Here is a 16754-nt window from a genome sequence, read left to right as displayed (position 1 = left end):
AGGGTTGCGAGGTCACGCTCGTAAGCCTATCACAACCTTCGGTCATGTGACTTGTTTCCTTGGGTGATTTAATGAGTGAAAAGAGGCTCAGGATAGGTTCTTAGGGCCTCTCAAAATCAGATGGCTTGGTCCTCAGGGAAAGTAGACTAATTTGGGTGGAGGATGGCTAAAGAAAATGCTCATAGGGGTTCTTGAAGAACAAATAGAGTAGCTAATGGTTTCTAGTTAAAATGAGCCCAAAATCTGGATTAAAAACCCCTTGGTCTAGTATGTGCAGGGTCAGGGTGGAAGAGGGAGACAAAAGGAAGAAAGAATTGACTATTAGGGGAGGGGAAAAGTCACCTACATTATAGAGTCATGTGCCTCTTCCAGTCATTGAGAATCACAATCCTTCGTGTGACCAAAGTGAATTCCCCAAGTGACCGATGAGGCCCCATATTTATGAGTTTAGTCGCACGTGTGTGGGTCATATGGGTTTCACTTTCTGTGATTTCAAGCATTTGCGACCCTTGTAACCTCGTGACCTCAAGGGGTCATGAACTCGCCAGGTCACATAGGTCACACTTGTTTGGCTTCAAGACCTTTGTGACATTGCGACCTCATGACCACAAGGGTCATAGGGTTGCAAAGTCACATAGGTCGCACAATGCATAGATAGGAGACTCGTGACCCTGCGATCTTGTGACCTAGTGAGGTCGCATAGTTGCAAGGTCACATGGGGTAGATAAGTCATGAACTTTTTCCTGTGACCTAGTGACTTGACTTGATCATAAATTTGGTTAGGTACATGGTCATGAATTTTTTGGTTTTCAAGGTTTGTTTTGATGCGACCTATGGCAAGTACAAGATCTCAAACTTCTGAAGGCTTTTAGGAGTTAGGTTGCAGGATGGAAATAGTTTAAGGCTCTGTAGAAGGTTCTAAGAGTGGGCGATAGCTAAGAGGATGGTATAGGGGCTTGAAAATTTTGAAGGTTCAGAAATTTTGGAGGGGTTGTTGCAGAAACTACAAAAAATGCACCAAACACTAATTTTCAAGTTCACATTTCTAGATATTTTGCAATAGCTACTTCTTCTTCAAAGTATCTAGAACTTGCATCAAGTGTGAGAGGTGTATAATAGTATATAATCCATACAAACATTGAAAATTGAATCTAGATAAGGGTGAATTACATCTTTCATTAATATCATGAATGTGGTTGGTGCATTACATAGACCAAATGGCATGACTAACCACTCATACAAACATTGTCTAGTTTTGAAGATGGAATTTGAGGTATCTTATTCTCTAGCTTGAACATGCAGATACCTTGATTTTAAATATAGATTAGTGAAGTATTTTTCATGCTACCACTAGTCCAATAGGTCATCAATCTTAGGTAGAGGGTTCCTATTATTGAGCTTAATATTGTTTAACCCTATGTAATAAATGTGCATTCACCAAGCCCCATCCTTCTTCAGAAGAATTATGATGGGTGACCCACACAATGAGGTACTTGGTGAAATAACACCCTACTCTAGCCCCTGCTTTAACTGCTTCTTCACCTCATTATGAACTACCTGTATAATATTATCTTTTTAATGGAGATACATGCAACAATTGTATCTCATATTCCACTTCTCTCTTGGGTGGTAGCCCCTTAATCTATTGGAACACTCCCTTGTATGCCTAAGGGGGAGATTTTTGGCATTGATGTGTGTTGCAATGTTGCATATGTGTTGTTGGTTAGCATTGGTGTCAAACTAGTAGCATGGGTTGTAGAAGAGATGGTTAGCACATGTATGTTTGGTTGCAAGTGGCTTGTACATGGATGATGTGTTGCATTGGTCTTGGCATGTCTACAAGCATGGGGATGTGAGGATGGAGCTGTGATTTGTAGGTGTTTCATACAAAGTATTACTAGAGGATGGCATGGTCCCCATGATAATGTTTTTATGATCATGCTGTTGCATAGAGTTGGATAGTGTTGTGTTCCACTTCCCATGATGATCAGTTGTGCAAAGGTTTTGTATGGCAAGTACAAAGTAGATATGTGATGATCTCTTTGTTCATGATGTTTCTACAGAAGTAAAAATCGAGGAGCCTTGTGGATTAAGTCTCCATGTCATGGATTAGGTCCACATATTTATGATATGTTATATATGACTTGGAGAGGATCTAAAGGTGTTGGAGAATGCTTGAGTTGTTTTTATAGGTTTTGGAGGATGTTTGACATGTTTTAGAGCTAAACACTAATGGCAGAGTTGTTGTGGAGCGGGTTGATGGCCCAGGTGATAGTATACTTGTTGGTTGGAATCCAAGTAAACCTAGTTGAATTATGATGATGATGGTGATGTGGAAATTATTTGTTGAAGTGTTGCAAATGTTCCAGTGGCTTCCAAATATCCTACATAGGCTTGTTATGCTATGGAAGAAGTTTGGCCAAGATCTGAGCTGATTTGATTGGTTTTTAACCATCCTCTACCCCAACCGTGTGGATCAAAGCTTGTGCATGAGGTTGAAGTGTTCTAACAGCATGGAAGAAGGCTTATCCATGCAGTTCCACCTAAGATCCAACATTTTTGTGCATGCGGTTGAGATTTTAGCTAGAACTTCTCTAGATTCCTCGCACATCTTAGCTAATTTTGGTATTATGGAAATGTTCTTGATCAAAACTTTCTCGTATATGGTGGAAATAGGTAAGTGAGCTTCTATAAGTTGTTTAAAATTGAATATATCCATCAGTTAAGTGAATTTAGTATATTGATCAAGTCAAGAAGCCAAATACAGATAAAATCAAATGTATTAACAAAGCTCCGCTAAGTTACAATTATTGATTTAATCAATTCAGAAAATGATAAATATTAGAGCTAAGACTGTTTTTATCCATATTGTAGATATAAGTTTTCTGGATTAATCACATCATTAGGATTTGGTCGACGTTTCAAACCAACTAATCTGGTTCATCCTCAGGACAAGGTGAGAAATCAATCGATCTAAAGGAATAAATAGCATGGATGCATCATTTCCCAGAGTTAGCCATTGGAAACTAACCATTGGTAAAATATTATTTTAAGAAAAAGTGGTAAGGGATTATCTGTTTAATAATTCAAAATTTAGTTAAAAACTAGTTGTTATGTGATAATTAATTATTTAATTTCGATATTATAAAATAATAATTTAATGATAACAATTTATATGGTAATAGTTAATTTATATAATATAATTTGACTTATTAAAATAAATTCGGTTGAAAACTAGCTTTTAGGAATAATCCAAAATTAAAAATATATTTTAACAATAATTTAAAATACAAAAATTATTGCACTATATTTTAGTGATAAATTTGTTAATATTATCAATTTCACTAATAAGAATAATTTATTAAAGTTGTCCATTTAATATCACTATTCCTAATTAGAGGAAAATTTATCCCTAAATAGGAGGAAAGTAGAGATAACCTAAATATTAACTACAATATTAATAACTAAGAATATTATTCAACGCAAAATGAAATCAAGATGTAAAAAAAAAGGAGGATGTTAAAAAGATATAATAAGTTGATAATATTAGACAAATGAAGATAAATATAATAGTAGAATATGTTGAGCCTATTTGGTCATTTTCCTTCCTGAGAGAGTTAATTCCATTGTGAGGTCATTGAGAGTGAGTAGAGTTTGTAGCAACTGCTCACATAGTTTTGCAGTGTTTTATCAAAGTATTGTATGTAGAAATAGGAGATAGAGTTGAGAAGAAAATTCATAATTTTTTTGTTGTAGGTGGCATAGGATTAATAGCTTGTGGTGTGCTAGAGAGCATAGATAGTTGTGAGTAGAAGAGAAAAAATAAATTCTCTGGATAGAGTTTTTTATTCATATTTTATGTTTGGGACGATGGTGTTGTTGGGTTGCTCATGTTGAGAAAATTGAGAATCCAATTTGAAATTATATGAAAAGTGATTTGCGTAGAGGAAGTGAAGGTGTGGAGGCTTCATAGTAGAGATTGATTGGCAGATTTAGTAGAAGGAATATATTTCTCCATCCAATAGGTGTTGGATATTCCAATGGGAGTTGAGCGAGGATCGTTGGTCATGGGGGGTTCCAGCAGATAGATTTTCATAGGTCTATGAGAGAAACATATTTCCAAACTAATAGGTGTTAGCATATTATGACAGAAGCCAATTCTTTCGTCTTATGGTTGTAAGCAAATACATGTATAATTTTTTCAATAGATAAATAAAAGAGTTGAGCAGTGTAGCAGCAACAAGGTGATTTTTCTCTCTGAAGAGTTTCCACCAAAAATACTTGTGTCCTTATGTGTGCATGCCTACGTTGATGTTTCTCATGTTTATTATGTTATGGGTTATTGTTTCTTTCATGTTTTTATAAGATAATATTGTGGATGTGTGTCGCAAATTGATAACCAGGAAAAAAGTTATAAAATCGATATAAAGGCCATCACTACCGATTCACCCCACCTCTCAATAGTGATCTAGTTTCCAACAATTGGTATCAAAGTCGGTTCTCTTCAATGAATATTGACCGCTTGAAGAGTAGACTACGGATCTTGGGGAGAAATAATAAGAGAATGTCTCAAAAGACAAATAACCTTAAGAAGGAAGAGAATCGGTCTATTGGGAGGGGAACCCCAGGTTGAAGTTTTGTTCAAGTTTTGAGTCAAATTTTATAATATTGTAAAGTCTCCACAGTTTGAGGAGCAGAGCGTGAATAGAACAGAATGTTAAGAGACAAAGGGGATTTTAGGCAGGTCAAAGCCCCTTATTTTGTAAAGGGATGGGTTTTTTTGGGTAAACAATGAACTCTACCCATGGTTCACAGACCATGGTAATGTAATGTAAAAGATATACAAGGGAGTCATCTAGGAGTCATTAAGCATTTATAAGCTTATGGATGGTTGATGAGTAAAATTGTGAGTCTGTAATTTTGTATTTTTTTCAAAGGGGAAGGCTCCTGAATCTGAGTGTGCGGAGACCTTGGTAAGTTTACATTTGGGTACAGGGGCCCTTGTAGTTGTGTGCGTAGGGTTGGAAGAAGTATATTCGTTGAAGATCTGGAATAATAAAGCATATTTGAATTAATTATGTTTGTTCTATATATATTTATCTGTTTTTATGTTTATGCTTAGCTATAATTCAATTCTTTGTGATATTGTCTTAATTGCATCACGAAGGTTCAAATCTACTTTTATGTGGTAACGTATGCATGTTATAATACTTAAGAGAAGCTTATAGACCTATTTGTGTAGAAATCAATTTAAGTCTGTGATCTTGAAGATAAGGTCTCGCGAAGGTTGAATCAAGCCTTAGATTAAGGAAATGTCTCGCTGCTACATCACATAGCCTTTTGGATGCAGAAAACTAGTTCTAGCATCCCCCAATATTGCCTTGGGTGAGATTGTGGTCTGCATTAAGTAGACTGTTGCCAAAAGGGCTGGTAGTGTAGGGTTTTTTTGGTTAGCGAAGCTAACTCTAAACCTTGGTCCAAGCCCCCTCGAGCTAACATGGTCCATTGCAAATGAGGTATCAAATTCTGAAATCTCAGTCAAAACAGTTGTGTTACGAGATAACATTTTGAAAGAATTTTTAAATTATGATTCTAATTGTTCTATTAAGTTAGATAGTGGCAATGAGATGGATATTTCTATTGTTAATGTTGAATATTAATCAACAATGGTAATATAAAAAAAAATAGTTGTTGTAGTGGATAGAGTAACCTATGCATGTAAGGATCATAAAAGAATTTTGTAGATTTCGGATGAGAAAGAGAATGGATTAAGAGAATAGATTGTTGCATTAAGAACTTAGCTAGAGGAGGCAAAGAAAATATAATATGAAATGATGAGGAACATGAGAAAAGGAGGAGGAATGTAAAACATTAGAAGCATAAGTGATTTCACTAAGAAGAGATCTAGAGAAGAAATCCACACAATTGAGGAGCAGTCAAAGTTCTTCATCTTGAAAAGGTTGGAAACCTTTGGGCATTACTAAGAGGGGGGGTGATTTAGTAGTGTGATCTATATACGAATTTTACCAATTATTACTTCAATTACTGAATCACACATGTGTTAGTAGCAATTCATTAAACATGTGCATCACATAAGCATAATCGAAAACCATAAGAAGAAATATAAACCATAAGTAATGCACACAATCACATCATCACACATAAGAGAAGATTTCCAGTGGAAAACCTTCCAGGAGAAAAACCACCCTTGTTCTTGCTGCTATGCTCTAAATTTCTATTAGTCTTTTACATATCTTGTTGACTCCCATCAATATGGAGACTCGACCTCATATACAAAATTCAAACACCCACCGTTTAGGAGACTCGATACTATTGATCAACTCGAAAGACTCTATTCTCTATGTATCTATGAACTTCCATTCATTTAAATCCACCATGATCAATCGACCCTCACCCAACTTCGATTGGACTATCCAAATACCATTGGATGAAAAAAAATTCCTTTCGCTGAAGCTTCACCATCACTACTCCTTTATCTTGACGTCGTTGCTCCCTTACCACTATGCATACCTCCTTTCATGTATTTTCAAACTGGATCCTAAGATAGTATGCTCAATAAGAAATCAACTTTGCATGCATTCTCTCAGCAGCAAGATCTCATCATCAAAAAAAATAAAACAAATGCACAAAACATGTGCTCTCTAATAGAAAACAGTGGCCACAATAAAACTAATACCAACATAAATCAAACCCTCACATCTGAATATAATTGTTGCATACTAAAATTAGCAACATACAACACACAGACTATCCACCAAATGTAATAGCAGCTCCTATGAAAACAAGTGTGAGAATTATTAACAAATATACTCCAACAACATAAAAAAGATCTCCAACCAATCTCTACACCAACAACTATGTTTTTGATATACTCTTAATCATGCTTTAGGTCTGCTCATTATTCATTCATTAATACTCATATATTGAAGCATCTATTCTCTATTCAAGGTCTAAAGCATTATCTCACTATTCATCCTTCTCTCCACACATACACTCAACATCTTTCACCATCAACAACCACAAAGCTCACAAGACAAGAATATAAAACCTGTAGGGTGAAATTGAGCCTAGGGCTAGGATCAAAGGTGCACAAATTGGACCAGCTCAATCCACTAAGGCTATTACTTGTGTTCTAAATGCACTCACATCATTGGAGGACCTTTTCAAACCATTTCCAACCTTTTCAAACAACTATGGAAGCCTATAGAAATTTCAAAGCTAATTTCCTCGTGAATAGCACGAGGAATGCGGAGAAAATATTGTCAAATCCCTCATTCACATGCATGACACTATTTCCATGTGACTGGGGCCTACATATTCTCCCATAGGCTTTCCTCCAAGCGACTGGATTCTTATAGTCATTCCCGTAGGCTTGGCTCAATGCAATTGTGGCTAAGGAAGAGGAAAACCATCAATCCTTCAGCTCAAGACCTCTGCCATCTCTTTAATCCTCTTCTCCGACATCTATACTAGCCTCCATACCTCTAAAATATCCTCTGACACATTTGCAAGTTGATCAAACATTTCTTCCAAATGTCACTTCCAAGTTGACCTACAAGGGCCAACAAAAAATATTGGCAAGTGTGTCAACAAGTCCTCCACTCTCCAACAAACATCTAAACAAGTTGTAACCCTTCTAACAGACCTGCAAACACCTATACATCACAATCATCAATCCATCACATCACTACAAAAATTCATATTCATAAGCATAGACATGAAGAACTAATGAATACCTATTTGATAACTCAACTAGTGTGCCATGAACCATATGTATCACATGTAGATCTGCATGATAAAATGTAGTAGCATCCTCTACCTATAGCAACACCATCCAACTATCTTGCATCATCAACAAACCATCATGACATGTCTATCAATGCACATGTCAAATCCACCAAGACCATCATGCTACCATCAAGCTCCACCAATGGCATCATCTTATCAACATCAATTCCAACACATGCCAACACAAACCAACATGAGTGACATCATATTGTTAACATCAATGCCAACACAATCAACTCAATGTCAACTCAACTAGAAGCATCATGACCATGTTGAAATCAATGCCAATACTACAATTCCAACATAATCCCCCTTTAGAATTGATGTCAACCTCAACAACATGTGAGGTTGATCTCCTCTGAAACTGCAACTGTAAAGTTGATCTCTATCCAGCCAAATTGTCTCCCCCTTTGACACCAATGGCAAAGGGTCAACTGCATATGAATAGGAAACAAGAGTTGAAGTGCATATTGGAGTAATACATGGCTGAATTATAATTCATATCAATTTCATCCATGCCTCCATATAAGCAACAAGAAGCATGTAACAACCTTGGTCAAAATTCCATGTAAATAAAGTTAATAAAGGGAAAATATTAACCATGGTTATGGGACACTTATTCCAAGCTGAATGTTGGGAAAAAACACCCTAGTGTGGTTGTTCATTTGGTTTATTGTGGATAAGGAAATTAGCAAAGGAAATGGAAAAGGCTTTGGAAAGGCATGAGGCATTAATTGGCATTTTATTTATGAAAATAAAGGAAATTAGGAGAAAAGGAAGGTGAAAGGTCACAGGTTGCATGTAAGGAGAAAAATGAAGGAAAATAAGGGACAGTTGAAGAAAATAGAGTCTGCATTAATAAAAAGGCATATGAGGATCAATTGGTAACTTTTGTCAATTGAATTTTGGATACTTAGAGTTTTCTTCGAGCACTTCAACATTGGATCCAGAAAATAAAAGAAGGCACGAGGAAGAAAAGATTGAGCAAGGAAGAGCAGGATCAAGCGGCTACAACGAGATTATTTGCAGGTATTGAGTTGCATATATGATTTCCTTGCTATTTTTGGCATGCATGGCTATGCATGTGTGTTATTGGTTCTCTTGTTGTCATGGACATGGGTTTTGTCAGGTGTGACAATATTTTTCAGCCTAGCCTTGCCATTTTAGAATAGCCATGGTGTGATGGGGTTCTCATGTTTTTGGTTAAGCTAGATTGTTGGATGGATTTGAAACTAAGAGAGGCGATCTTTGAAAGAAAGAACACATGGCGTAGTGACCCTTGAATTAGAATGTGGATTGCGGTAAAGCCTTGACCTAGTAACCCCTGAACTATACTGTGGGTTACAGTAAAGTCATATTTTGTGTTACCTCAATGGGCCTAGGAATCCTCGACCGATGAATGTCGAATATACAATAAAGCCTAGAAGTGGGTACCCTCAATCAGGCCTAGGAATCCTTGTCTATTGAATGGTAGGATATACATTAAATCCTTGAGGATGGAGTCTTGATTAGGCCTAGGGATCCTTGATTGTTGTATGGCGGGATGTACGGTAAAGCCTAGAGACTAAGAGACAAGAAAATTCCTCACGGTGTAGGTGGAGAAATCTGGTGGCATCCATGCTTGTTTAGGACCTAGTGTTCTGGTTTGGATTATGGTAAATCCTAGTTCTATTGATGAGGGTGAGGTAGTTTAGCCTTAGGAAGTCGTGGTTGATTTTGGTTATGAGTCCCACATTCATGCTTGGAATAGGACACGGGGATGATTGGCTGAAGGAAATATTTGGTTCAGCCAATTTATGGTCAGGTGGTACATGGAAGTCCCAAACCTCATTGGCTTTTACATCCATTAATAAGAGTTTCTTCCCCTTTGTATTTCATCTGTAAATGTAATGGTTTATATGTGGATTTTATGGCTATTGTATCCTTGTCATTTCTATTATTTATATATTGGTTATAAGTATGTTTGATGAAAGTGATGATGTATGGCTCTCATCATGTTTTGATTTGTAAATGAATGAACAATGGATATATGACCTAATAGATGATAATTCAGCTATTGTGGTATGGAAACAATTTTTCTTAGCAATTCTTAGATAAGTATGAGATACCTATGCTCAGATCTGTTGATATGGCCTATAGATTGCATATTTGTGACATGCTTGACAAAATGTCTGACATGGCTAGTAGGGGTGAAATCAAATAGTTGTTCAAATATTTGCATTAGTATCATTGTTTTGATGTTATTTTTCATTTCTGGAAGTTTCATCAAGTTCTGGCTAGTGACCTAAGACCTAGCCCTGAAAAAGTGGCATAGAATGTGGGGTAATTGGCTCAAAACTACTTGAGAAAGTCCCTAGTCACTGGCATTCCCTTACTATTGGAGAAATTGGAGGGTCCAATTAATATGCATTACCATGTCATGGGAGCGAATGAGACTCTAAGTCATTAAAATGTCAAGTTACCTCAAGGGTTGGTCACTTGGAAGGATTGGTTGGCTCCTAAAGATTTTGTAACATGTGTAGAATGTTAGATTGGTTGTGTTTTTTCATTTCCACTTCTTTGAATATACATGGGGAGTTCAATCATATCATAGTAGCCTCTCGTCACATGTTTACCCCAATAGACCAGTTAACTTGGGTAAATGTGGGAGGAGGGTGTTACAGAGTGGTATCAGTGCATGGTTCACGATGTTGATTTCTGGATTGATAACATCTTGGGATGATTTAATATTGAATTCGCAGTAGACCAGACATGTCCTACAGCGAAGCAAAACAATGATTCTTCAAAGGATAGGGAGGTAAGTATTTTAAATCTTTGAAACTCTGGATTAAAATTCTTCTATGTGAAAAAGGAATTTTATAGATGTAACCAAATTGTTAGTTTACTTATGTTTGGAAGAAAATAAAATAAATCTAAGTAAGAGGTTGGAACAAAGAAAAGTGGAAAAAGATATAGAATAGATACTAAAAAGAGAGCTTGCAGAAAAGATCCTAAGGCATTTTTAGAGACCAAGTATAGCCCTCTTTTGAGTGAGTCCGGAAGTGAAAGAGAAGATAGGCACCCTGATAACCCTCAGGTAACTCTGTAGTATTCACCTTTCGAACCTGATATCTCGCAAAAGCTAGAATCTAGTAATAACCAGGTTGTTTTTTGCTCTCCCCCTCCCCCCCCCCCATTCTCTCCCTACTCCTCCTACCCCCCATCCCCATCCCCTTGCTCCCCCACTCCCCCTCTCCCTCCCCCTCCCCCTCCAATCAGAAATATGGCTGAGGATATTAAGATGCAAGTCTTCAAAGCAACTGGATTGGAGAATCTAGAGCAGTTTTGGTTTTTATGTGAAGCTATATGGACTGTGAAGTAGATCAATGATCAAAATATAAAGAAAGTGCAAATCATTACGACACTACATGATAGAGCTCTGACATGGTATATGAAGTATTTCAATATTACCAAATTATTCCTATTGTGGCTGACTAAATATCTGATATTATTCCTTTTCATAATCCATATATATACTCTCATGATTAACTCCTAGATACTCCATTATTTTCTTCTTAAATCTATTGACGCATCCCTCAAGATGGACTCACTTGGTAATCTAAAACGTTGGATTCAACTAATTCTATAACAAGTCATTCCTCCACTACTAAAAATTCGCGTCACCTGTATGGATTCATTATTTGAAAGTATTCCAATAATCAGATTAGAACATTCTCAGATATTAAAGCATTGCTAATAAAAGAATTTAAGAAGTCGAATTTTGGGTTGTAGTGCATCATTGAATTAAAATAAATTAAACAGAGACCTACTTAGTATGTTTGGGAATTTGATCAAAGAATTAAGGAATTGTTAGATCAAGTGAGCTTTGAAATAGCTTTGCGGCAACATCGAGAATGGTTTATAGTTGCGTTGTTACTGCATATCAGACTACCATTGATGCAACAAAAGATAACAAGTCAATCTGAAGCTCTTCACCTTGTGATGAAGTTAGAAGCTTCGCCTATAGGAGATACTAATGCAAGTATGCAACAGATTTAGAGTCAGCTGGTGAACCTTACCCTGTAGATACAAGATATCAAGAAAAGCAAAGAAGTTAGAGAAGAAGTATGGTGTACAAACTACAAATCAGAGCACCATTCTGAAGAACAATGTCCTATCTTTAGGAAATACATGGCTAGTGGGTCACCGAAACCCTTAAATGCAAGATTCAGCCTATGGTGTGAGATATCCAAGACCAGAGACCAACATCACTCAAAAGATTGTTACCTGTTACAGAAATATGTAAAGACTCCAAGGAACTTATATTGCAAATTCTATAAATCAGTGGGACATGATGAGAACAATTGTTGAGTGTATGAACTAATTATGGAGCGCAGTGCTGACACTTATTGAATGAAAGCAGAATAACATGGACATGAAGGTAATGGAAAACACAGTGTTGGAGGAGCCTACCAATGAAGAGGTTGAGGTGCCAGAGCTGGTCGAGGTATTAGGCCCCTATAATACTAGTGTATTTCCTTATTATTATTGTCATTGTAGCCCCTTATTGTTATTGTTGTGCTCATGTTGTCCCCATATTATTATTATTATGCCCCATAGAAGCCCACTATTGTTATTGTTGTGCCCTTACATTATTATTGTTATGTCATCTTGACTATATTGTGACCCCTTAGACCTATATATAGAAAGGAGGTCTTGTCATTTGTAGCATCCAAGAATTGTTAATTTGTGTAATGTAAAGCAGATTTACCCCTCGAAGAGGCTGATTTTGAAGTCATTGCTCTATATTTTCTTCTATTTTATGAGCTGGTTGCATAAAAATTGGTATTAGAGCTTTGGATTCTAGGGTTTCACTGCTTCAAATAGGTCATCATGGCATTTTCACTATAACTCTTTTTCTACGATGTTTCAAAAGATAAAATTACAACCCATTTGAGCCAAAATCTTGATCAACCTAGGATACAAATTTCAGATCTTGTCTCACTATATTTTGAAAGATATGATCCAAGGAAGTTAGGGTTTTTGTAGGCTCCCGATTTATATCTCAAATAGGTGAAAATTTCATAAAAATGTATAGAAAAAGGACGAACTTTCATTTTTTGTGTATTGGTTTCAGGTCTGAAGGTTGAAACAATGACACGCGACACTTCATACAAGTTCGCTCTACTGAACCAATCTATAATTAGGTCATCGTGGGAGATTTAGAATAACTATTTCTTGGAGAACCCAATCTTGATCAAACTTGTGGGGTTGGAATGAGGACGCATAGGGATACCACATGATGAAATTTCAAACCTTGGAGATCCTTAATTATAGAGATACAACTGATTCAATATCAAGTTCCTACAAAGCCAAAAAAGGTGTGTAGTCTTTTTCAAATTTTGCATAAGTTTGGTTTCAAAAATTAGTTTGAAGGAATTCAAAGGACATAGTGAAGCATAATTATAATTAATTGATGCCCCGAAGAAATAAAATGGAAACACCTAGTAAGCAACCTGATATCTCTAGCATGACTCCTGAAGAAGAGGAGTAAATGCAACATGATATATCAAAATTACGAGACCAAGTGCAACAAATTTCACTCCTGCAAAAAGTAATAGAAACTAAGATGGATGGTTTAAAGAAAGGCATGGAAGCTAAGATGGATGGTTTAAATAATGGAATTGAAGCTAAGATGGATGGTGTGGAGTACTAAAAAGGTATGTTTTTGATGATCATTTCAGTGGCTTTTCAGTAGAACTTGTAAACCTTTTTGCATCATGAACTGGGAAAAACGATAAAGAATTATAACAAAACATGTGAGATTAATATGCAAGACTTAACCGCTGACAATTATCATTCCCTCGTGCAGGAAGGGGTGAAAACGAGGAGTTTTTGTTCCAAAGGAAAGGACAAGGACGAGGTAACCGTTGTCCCTTTGACAGGAGACCAAATGCAAACAAGGTTAAGCAGATCAAAGAAAATCGGCCCTGAAAAGGAGGTGAAGACACCAGCTCGGTGCAGGAGGGAAAAGAGATGATTAAGGATTAACGGTTCGGCGAATCCCTCAGGATCCTTGATCCTGAGGGATCGTTGCTTTCTCTATTTTTATACTTAGACATCTCCGCCGTCACCCATATAAAAGGGACAACATTGTTAGCTCGGGGGAGTTCGACATGATTATGCTTTTATGTAATTTCTGTTAAGATCAAAACTTTGATCATCGAGTCTCGATAAGAATTGGTTCATTGTAATTTTGTTTCATGCATTAATACAAACTTGGTGATTATTTCATCTCTGCGTCTAAATTAACCCCAAGCGGTGTACCCCTGGAGGCTAAGGGCCCGGCCCTCGAGGACACTTGCTCCTGTATTATTACGATTTGATTTCTGCGTGGTTTGCTCATCGTCGTTATTTGGTAATCTGATATACTTTATAAGTTTACATCACATGCTCTGTTAAGTTTAATTCATTAAGATTTCTTCAAACAAAACTATTGTATTGACTCTACATCATATTACTGTTCCTTTCAGAGTTGATTGAATATTATTAGTCTTAACTGAATACTGTTACTATCTTATCACAGAGCTTTCGTGTTGTACATTCATGTTACAGGATTCATCTTGAAAGTTGTGTTCTTTACGATTGTTGGATTCAGAAGTAATGTTGTTCCATTTTGAAATGCATTCGTATTCCTTTTAATTGGGATTGATGCTTAGATCATATTATTAGTTATGTGTGTTGTGCGTATATATGGTTTCCAAGCGTTGTTCCATAACTTATCAGTAATCAGTGTTGTTCCATTAGTGTGTGCTATTTGATTTTCCTTAAGAGTGAAAGATTGTTGTTTGATTGCGATTAATGCATTTGAGTTAGTAGATTAAGTTTGATTACTGCTTGTGAGACTTAGTCATTTAGCTGTTGTTGCTTTTAAGAATTGCTATTCCATTTCAGAATTGTTGTTCCATTACAGACTTGTTGTTCGATTTCTTATTTGTCATTCCATTTTCTTATTTGCTGTTCCATTTCCTAGCATTTGTCGTTTTGGTGTGGGAGACGATCTAAGGCTGTAGTGAGCCTCGGCATTTACTGTCTGGTTCCCAGATCCGTGGTTTGTTCTCTAATTTCCTTTCCATCAGTTTCCAAAGGGATGGGTTATCGCTACCGAACCCTTGACTGATAAGTTGCCTAGTTTGCTGAGTGTGTGATTTACTCTTTTGAAGTAGCTTAGTTGTAGACAAGCATCCATTTACTCTTGTATTTCTGAACGTTGTACTACTAGCATTACTCTGACAAATGATAGCCTCAGACTGAGACACTCTTTGAAATAATAAAACGCTCCCGGGTTGACATATTAATGTGAGGTAATTAGAGGTGAAAGAGACCCTTTTTATAGCTCTACATTTTGGCACCATTGCTGGGGAAAGAGTGTAGCCATTTGTCCTTTTTGCAGAGTAGTTTCCGAACCTGCTAGGGAAGAGTTGGATTTTGAAAACGGAAGGTAAGAACCTGCGTACGGAGCATGTAAAAGCCCTGCTCCTCTGTCCGCTTTCCTAACAGATTTGCTATTGCTTTGTTTGAATAGAATTTAGTAGTTCATTTGAGTGCAGGACTAAGCAGAAAAAACCAGAAAAAAATACCAAACCTCCATCCAAGCCTGAAAACACTAAGGGGCCAATGACCCTTGGTCGAACGACCTTCATAGACGAAATCTACAAGAAAGCAGAATCTCAGCCATCAGTAGGACCCAGGAAAATCATTTCTAAGCAGCCTACTAGTTCCCTTCAGGCCACAGGATCACCATATGTAGCCTTTGCTGAGGTACATCGTAAAACTGAAGAGCAGGACTTTCAAGAAATTGAAAATTCTACTCTAGAACTATTGCAAGAATGGAATTTCAGCAATCTTTGTGAAGGAGAAGGAGAAACAGGGGAAACCGAGGAACCAAGAACTCCTATCGGAACAAATCAGCCATTAAATAGCCCAGACAAGGGGAGTGCTGCAAAAATAATTGTTGAAGGAACCCAATCCCCTCAGACATCAGGCATTCTCATTATCCCAGATAGAGGAAGTGCTATTAAAACTATTCCTAGTAATACCCTCCTAGATATCCCAGAAGGTTATTGGCATATATTCAACCCTATGGCTCAAAATCAGCCAAACACTCAAACCTCTACATTACAATACCCTATAGTGGATTCTGCAGCAAATGCGCCTATGAAAGCAATCCCTCTTCAACATATCCCTACATTTCACGGTCTCACATCGGAAGACCCAGATGCATTTTTATTTGAATTTGATGTGTTGTGCAGGGGATATGATTACACCACCGACCCCCAGAAACTGAAATTATTTCCCTCTACATTAAAAGGGGCTACTTTAAGATGGTTCATGGGATTAGGTGGCGGGGTTATAAATAACTAGGATCAAATGAAAGAATCCTTCCTAAAAAAATATCAGGATTATTGCAGGTCTAGAGAACTGAAGGACGAAATATTCCAAATGACAGCTAGACCGAATGAAACATTAGAGGAGTATGTGGAACATTTCCAGTACAATATACAAAGGTCTCCTTATGCATCACTACCTTTACCTGATAATGTGTTAAAAACTGCATTGATAAGGGGCGTGAAGGAACAATGGATCGAAACATTAAACATCATGGGAAAAGGGGATATTTATCAAGAGAATTTTGCTAACATTATTGATTTATGTATCAGGAGCTCGAGAGGTAGCACAAGAGTAAAACCGACAGAACATGATCGGTTTGTAAGAGATAATAAAATTTCAACATAAGGAGTAACACGGGTAGAAATTGGAAATTTATTGGAAAATTTTAAAACTGATATTCTGGGGACACTAACTACACAACTTGATATTATGCAGGCTAAACAAAAGCAAATGGATGCAGAACAGAATTTGGCGATCTTATGTCCCCGATGCAAGAAAAAGCATAGTCACAAGGA

This window comes from Pinus tabuliformis, chromosome 5_1, assembly GCF_031772625.1.
Source record: "Pinus tabuliformis cultivar Carrire ecotype Pingquan chromosome 5_1, CPIR1, whole genome shotgun sequence".
NCBI lineage: Eukaryota > Viridiplantae > Streptophyta > Pinopsida > Pinales > Pinaceae > Pinus > Pinus tabuliformis.
The sequence above is the reverse complement of the archived record's forward strand: the minus strand, read 5'-3'. Positions refer to the sequence as shown.